This window comes from Marmota flaviventris, chromosome 12 (genome assembly GCF_047511675.1).
Source record: "Marmota flaviventris isolate mMarFla1 chromosome 12, mMarFla1.hap1, whole genome shotgun sequence".
Taxonomy (NCBI): Eukaryota; Metazoa; Chordata; class Mammalia; order Rodentia; family Sciuridae; genus Marmota; species Marmota flaviventris.
Window position 1 is genome coordinate 49,511,792 of NC_092509.1, and position 6,920 is coordinate 49,518,711.

Here is a 6,920-nt window from a genome sequence, read left to right on the forward strand (position 1 = left end):
AGGAGGATTCTTCTTTAGTTGTGGGAATTTTGATTTTTACAATAACAGCCTAATTATTTAGGTAAAGTACATACAAATATGTACTGTATATATGACTTCATTTTTGGACTTAATACTTCCTTATTTTTCTATAAATTGCCAATTTTTTATGGACACGATATCTTTATTTATTTTATATATTTTTATGTGGTGCAGAGGATCGAACCCAGTGTCTTACATGTGCGAGCCAAGCATTCTACCACTGAGCTATAATCCCAGCCCCTATACATTACCAATTTTAAATATTGTTTTATTTTATTTAACTATCATTTTCAGAGCTGTAAACAAAGTTGGATCCTGATTCAATAAATTGTGTTATATTTATAAGGGCCTTTCAGGTTTTTCTTCTGAATCTATAACTTTTTTCTAGGACTGTATCATGGTATTTAGGCATTTCAGTTCTGTTTTCAACCTGAAATTATCTTATTTCCAGTTTCTTGCGGTTAAATATCAACAATACTAGCAACTATTCTTCCGTAGTAGTTAGGGCAGAAGTAGTTCTGGATCAACATCAGTGGGGCCTCATCAGTCCATTTTATACAGACCATGGATATAGACTGCCATCTACTCATTTAGAGTGAGTAATGTTTTATGCTGGAAAGTGAAAATTATTTATAGGATTGATTTAACAACCAGTATTACTCCTGAGGGAAAACTGATTAGATTTATTGAACTTGTAGAGTTTCTTTCTTAAGGCCCAACTTTTTTTCTCATTTAAATTAATTGTGGGCTCAAGTATCATTGAAAGTCTTCACTGGTCATTAATTGTGATAAAGCTGCTTCTTATATTTAAGAAGAAAGTTATATTACTGCATTTTTTTAGTCTTATATACTCTTCACAAAAAAAACTGAAGAGCATATTTAACACTTGAAAAAACTTTAACCACTAATTCTTAATTAGGGTATTTTTAATAAATGTTCTTTCTTGGTCTCTATCAGGGAAACATTGTTTGAAGTGTCCTCTCTGGATTGGTGTAGTTTTGCAAATTGCTACTTATTTGCAATGATATAGAAATTGAGAGTAAGAACTTCAAACATTTTATAGTAGTTTAGCAGTCATTTTATGACTATCTCCTATTTCCATGACATGTTTAGTGGTGTTTTCTGGTTTACTGTTAATATGCTCTAGTTATTCTTTTTTTATGGAAAAACTAGCTGATTTTTATTATTACTATCAATGCAAGTAAAGACTTTAAATCAATTAAGATCTTTCATTAAGCATAAAGTTACTTTCACATTTGTTACAATCACAGTAAATATAATTCTTTGTATAAACGGACACCCTTTGATTGGAGTTTAAAATATCCTCCACTACAAGATTACATATATAAAACTCTGTTTGTTGCTCATATAATAGTGGATTAATCAAATTAAATGTTATACTCTCTAGAATAAGATAAAATGGAAATAATTTACTCATAAGATTCATATATAAACCATCTTTATTTACAAAATGTTATCTTAAGAATTTATAATTCCATTAAGCTTCAATTGGAGCAAAAGTGTAATCACTTAAGTAAAAGCAGTTACTTAAACTAAAAATTAGAGATACATTACTTTTGAAAGCAGATACAAAATATTGTCAGGTTTCTTGTTGTGCTTCTGGATGTTCAGTAGCAGGCTCACTGAAGGTGGAATCAACCCTGAAGGGAACTCACTTCTATTTTCAGAATGCGGGGGTGGGAGGAGGGGGAAGAAATCCAGCTCTTGTGGGGAGATAATGAGGAAATCACCTTGGTCCCATTGGGAATGGAGGGGGTGGTGGGCCTGGTGGAAAATATTCTCGAGATGCTCCATACATGTTTCCTGGAGGAGTTGGAGGAAATAAAGGTCCTCTTCTCATGAACTGACTCCTTGGATCCACTGGAAACAATGGACCTCTGATTAGTGGGAAAGGTGAGAAAGCAAAGCCAGAGCCAGGTGCTTCTTTTCAGCAGGGAGAGATGAATCAGGCCCATTGGAATTACCAAGATTGACTCTGGTATCATTTCTACTGGATCCCATTTCTGAAGATGTAGGCCCATCCATTTTATCCAAAGGCGGCATAGTGGAACTTCTGAGTTCTGCTGGTTCAGATGGTCTACCAGAATTAGAGTAACATCCATCTTGCCTTGGTAGAGGAAGCTGTGGATCAGAATATGGTTGGCCTGGTGGAGGGATAATTGTCCTATGGGCCTATTCCCATGGAGGTGCCAGAGGCCCCGTGTCAGAAGGTGCTCTCTGAGGATCAGTTAACTTATCACAGTTTGATTCTCTTCTTTCATTGCTAGTTGGACAGTCCAGAGGATTCTCTGGGCTCCTTGAGCCTCTTCCTCCTCCCACTGGCAAGAAAAGTGAGAGTATGAGTGGACCCTTATTTTCCAAATGAGAAGGACTTGTTTCACATGAAGGTGGACCCAATGGTGAGGAACCATTTGGGGAATTTGCTCTGCCAAAGGCTGTATTTGAAACATCAAGTGCAGAATGATCTTTTTCTGCAAGTTTAAATTTGAACTCCATTTCGGTTAATTTTTGTCTGGGGTGAGCATTTTGTTTCCTTAAATCATTGAGGTATTTTTCAGCACTCTGAGCTGCCAACTCATTACCATGTGCTTTTTTCTCATAGTACATAATATGCCCCTGATAAAAACGAATGGTTCTCTCCAATTCTTCTTCAAGATCTTTGGCTCACTTTCTATAGGTCTCCAGCGGTTTAGTTGTATGGCTGATCTTCTACTTTGGAAAGTTTCTCCTCTTGCTCTACCCGGTAATTTTCCTCTCCTATTAATTTCCTTTGGAGTTTCATTACATTTTCTTGATATAGTTCCATCATGACTTTAAGTTTCTGCTGAAGATTCTGATTCTCACTTTCAAATTGAGTATTTTCTGCTTGCAAAGATGCTTGTTGTGTCTTAAGATTTTTAATATGTTCTGTAACGTCTTCCTTTGGTTTACCTACTTCAGATAATAAAGTAAAAAAAATTGATTTCTTTCTCTTTCTATGGTTTTAAAAGAGACCTTTAACTTAGCAACATAAACCAGTTTCTTCAAAGCCCCTTTTGGCTGATCTTCTAAGTGAGCACCAATTTCTGATTCACTCTCCATTTCCAACTCCAAGTTACCACCATCTGTTAGGACTTCTCCAAGCACAGGAGCCCAATTTTTTTTATCTGCAGCAAGTGTTCAGTCAGAGACTTAATGTGATTTTCTTTATCTCTTAGAACTTGTTCTGCATGTACTTTAGAGTGTTTCAATGTCATTTTCTGTTTATTGAGGCCATTCACTTTTTCTTTCCATACTTCAATGTCTTCTAAAAGCTGTTTCTGACTTTCCTGAAGTTGGGAATTTTCATTAAAAACCTCTTTCATTGCTACTGTAATCTCTTCTTCATTCATTTGAAATATTCTCAAGGCTGTTTTAGCTTCAGTTATTTGTGATCTGAGGGATTTTGATTCATCTTCTAGGGACTTAATCTTTTTTGATATATCTGCCATCAATTCATCCTGTTGAGAATGTTAGTTTTCTCTTCTTTTAGCTCTTTTTCTAGAATGTTGCTAGTAATTCATTCGCAGGTCAGCATGAGAAAGAACGAAGAAACAGAAGAAGCCAAGCAGCAGAAGAAAAAAAGTCCTTTATTGTATACAATGATCTTTTTATAGTATTGTGAACAAAGAAGGCAGCCGTCCAACAGCAATAAATCAGGTCTTTAGCTAGTTAAACATGGCATACAGAAGTCTTACTTTCTAATCATAAGTGACCTGCTTCTCATGGCTTAATCTACTCTTGGCCCGAAGCATACTGAGCTCTGCTCTTTGTTAAGAATAGATAAAAATTTTCTTAGCGCCCTCCTAGCCCACTTGGCAGAACATCCCGTTTGTGAGCAAGTCCTCCCAAGGACAGCAGACACCTCGTTTTCAAGCTGTCCACTGTAACCTTATCTAAACCTTGAAGGAACCTCTCCTTTGCAAGTAAGCCCCAACAAAGACAACAAAACATCTCATATGCAAGCATGATTTGCTGTCACCTTATCTAGACCTTGACAGAATATCCCGTTTGCAGGTAGACTCCATCAAGGGCAATAATAATTATGTTTTCAAGCTTACAGTCACATCTGATTCTCTACACTAGAAAGAGTATTTCATCCTTAAGTTTAGATACAAACCTATCCAGGTTTTCATATATTGTCTCCAAATTTTCTGCTTCTATCGACTCCTTCTCCAAAATGGCATCCTTTAAAGGTGACTCTAAGACTTCATACTCTTTTTGAACAAGGCTAACTTTTTCAAGTATTTCACATTTTTCTTCAATTAGTCCAGAAACTTTTAGGGCAAGCTCTTTTTCTCTTCTCATGTAATGCCTGCTTCTCACAGACTGATAACTTCTCCTCAAAAACAAGAGAACAACAAAAAATCCAATAGCTGTACATATCACCAACTCCTATGTATAACCATAAGGATTAGGGTATGTTTCCATGTCTTCAGACAACGCACACCACAACCCTGCTTACTTCTTCCAGGACCACCCCCAAGTAGGGCAGCTGTTTCCCTCCATCATGCTAAAGCTACTTTGGCTATTCCCTCCACAACCACACCATGCCCAGCCAAGCCAAAGCAGGCTGTGGACACTCAGGCCTTTGGTCAGGAACAAACCTGCCCCAGGCAACGGAGCAGACCATTATGAACCAGCAGGTGTTGGGGGGTGGAGCTGTGGGTATGGGCATGGGGAGCCCTGATCATGGGCTCCCAGGAACCTAGCACACTCATGCTGCCTGTCAGAGAAGTTGTGGCCCCTTCACTATGTTGTGCATCTTGAAGCAGCACAGGTTCAAGCCTGTGCCAATCAAGTCAGAGAGGAGTCCTCTCCAGGTCACCCACCTGTTGGTTTGGTTTAGGCCAGGCCAAGGCAGAACTTCTATACAGTCATAATATCACCCAGTTTGATGTCACTAAAATTCTAAAGCTCTATAATTTTTAAAGAGCTAGTACATCATATATTTATATTTATACCACTTGCCCTTGTGTTTTAATGACTCATTCCTTTTCCTTCCCTCTTGTCCCCTCTCCCTCCTTCCTTCCTTCCTTCCTTCCTTCCTTCCTTCCTTCTCCCTTTCCTTTTCTTGCAGTGTTGGGGGTTAAACTCCAAGGCCTTGTACATGCTCGGCAAGCTCTCTACCACTGAGCTACCTTCTAGCCCTGTTGACCCTTTCTGCAGAAGTAATCTGAATTTTTTCCATAGATAAACTCTGTTAGATTATTTAAAAGTAATTTTAGAGGAGTTGCAAACATGGGCACAAATCAGTTTGATAAGTTATTTTTAAATAGTACAGCATAGCTAATGTTCCTAAAAAGAAGGGGCTTAAAACTTGAGTTGGTTTTCATGTCAGTTTTTGTAGAGTACTATTTATTTAAGAGTCTTTAAAATCTGTTTTCAGATGTTCTTTTCACTTCTCATAGGATGTAAACACTTCTAAGCAAGCTGGTCATTGTAAATATATAGCAAACAGAAGGATAAGATCAGTGAGATCCTGCCTCAAACAAAACAAAATAAAATGGTTGCATGGGATTCTCACACAGAGACAGGGGACACCAGGGTATTTAATAGGAAGCAGTGCTTATTTGTGTGCTTCCAGCCTTAGTGGATTCTTATCCAAAGGCTGAGCATTTAGTATAGGGAGTGATCCCTTATGTATTCTGGTTAGTTTCCTTTCACATTCTAGCCTTTGTCTTCATATGAGGTAATACGCATTCCTGTTTGGCCTTTCTATTTCTATACTACAACGTAGCAAGAAGGTTCAAAACTGATTTCCCAAGGGCTCACAATGATAGATATGGCATCATATTCTCTTTCCTTTATTCTGAGAAATCTCTACCACAAAATGTAGGTCAGTGGTAAAGCACTCCTGACTTTTATTCCCATACCAAACTAAATAAATGGCAGATGCACTTAATTTAGGGCAGAGAATTTAGCATTATAATGAGTTATAGTGAGCAAAATGTACCTTAGATCACTTAGAAGAAGAGCTGTGTATCTTTGGCTGGTTTAAGCTGGTTCTTCCAGGCCTTTTCTAAAGAGCTGTTTCTGAAACAATGAAACAACTTCAAGGGCTGTTAGCTGAGCAGCTTTCTGCCTGCAATCACAGGCGTTTCTAAGTTCCTGCTTGGCAGCTCACCACTTTTTCTTGGTGGGGAGAAAAGTCTGAAGGTGGGCAGAGCTTGACTTCTTGGGGGATAACCTTCCTCTTAGGCTATTCTAAACAACTTCCTGGCAGCACCTCCAGTATCTGAGATGTAGAGAGTTTGAATGGCCTCCAAATCTAGATCTTTGAGACCTGATCACAGCCCTCAACTCACTCCACATTCCTTGGTTGTTTCCTGGGGCACCTCAAGGCCCTGATTTTGGAGGGTTTCAATTCCATCTCATCTCTATGCCCTCCAGTGCACCCAGGGCTTCAGTTGCAGTACCTAACTGGGAGCAAGGTTCTTCAGGCAGGAGTTGCAGCCTTCCTGGTGGGCGGTCTTGACCTTAACCCTCAAAGAGGGCAGTGCCTCTTGGGCTACTTAGTGGACCACCTTTGTGTTTCTTATGGGGTTGAGTCTTAGCCTTTGTTGCCAGAGAGTTGTTTCTCCCTTGGATCTCTCTCCCTGAGATATTTAGTCTTTGATTGAGGCTGAAGGCCATCTAGTTGGCAGCCAGTTGCTTTTCTCACTTCCTCTGCCCACTGGTACCAGAATGAACTTTGTCTCTCACAGCCCATTGCCCAAGGCACAGGTGATCCAGGAGGCTTTGAAGGTCTGTGCTGTGGGAATGGGTGGAGCCACTGTGCATTCTGCAATGTGGGACACTTGTTTTGAGAGGCTGAGTGATGAGAGTCTTCTGCAGATTTTCTTCTAGATCACCTCGAC

The 6,920-nt window shown here is 39.1% G+C and overlaps 1 pseudogene; it reads right to left on the bottom strand.

The window, feature by feature from the left end:
* Positions 1–1,768: 1,768 nt before the first annotated feature.
* Positions 1,769–4,491, bottom strand: LOC114087086 (melanoma inhibitory activity protein 2-like; annotated as a pseudogene).
* Between the last annotated feature and the right edge of the window lie 2,429 nt (positions 4,492–6,920).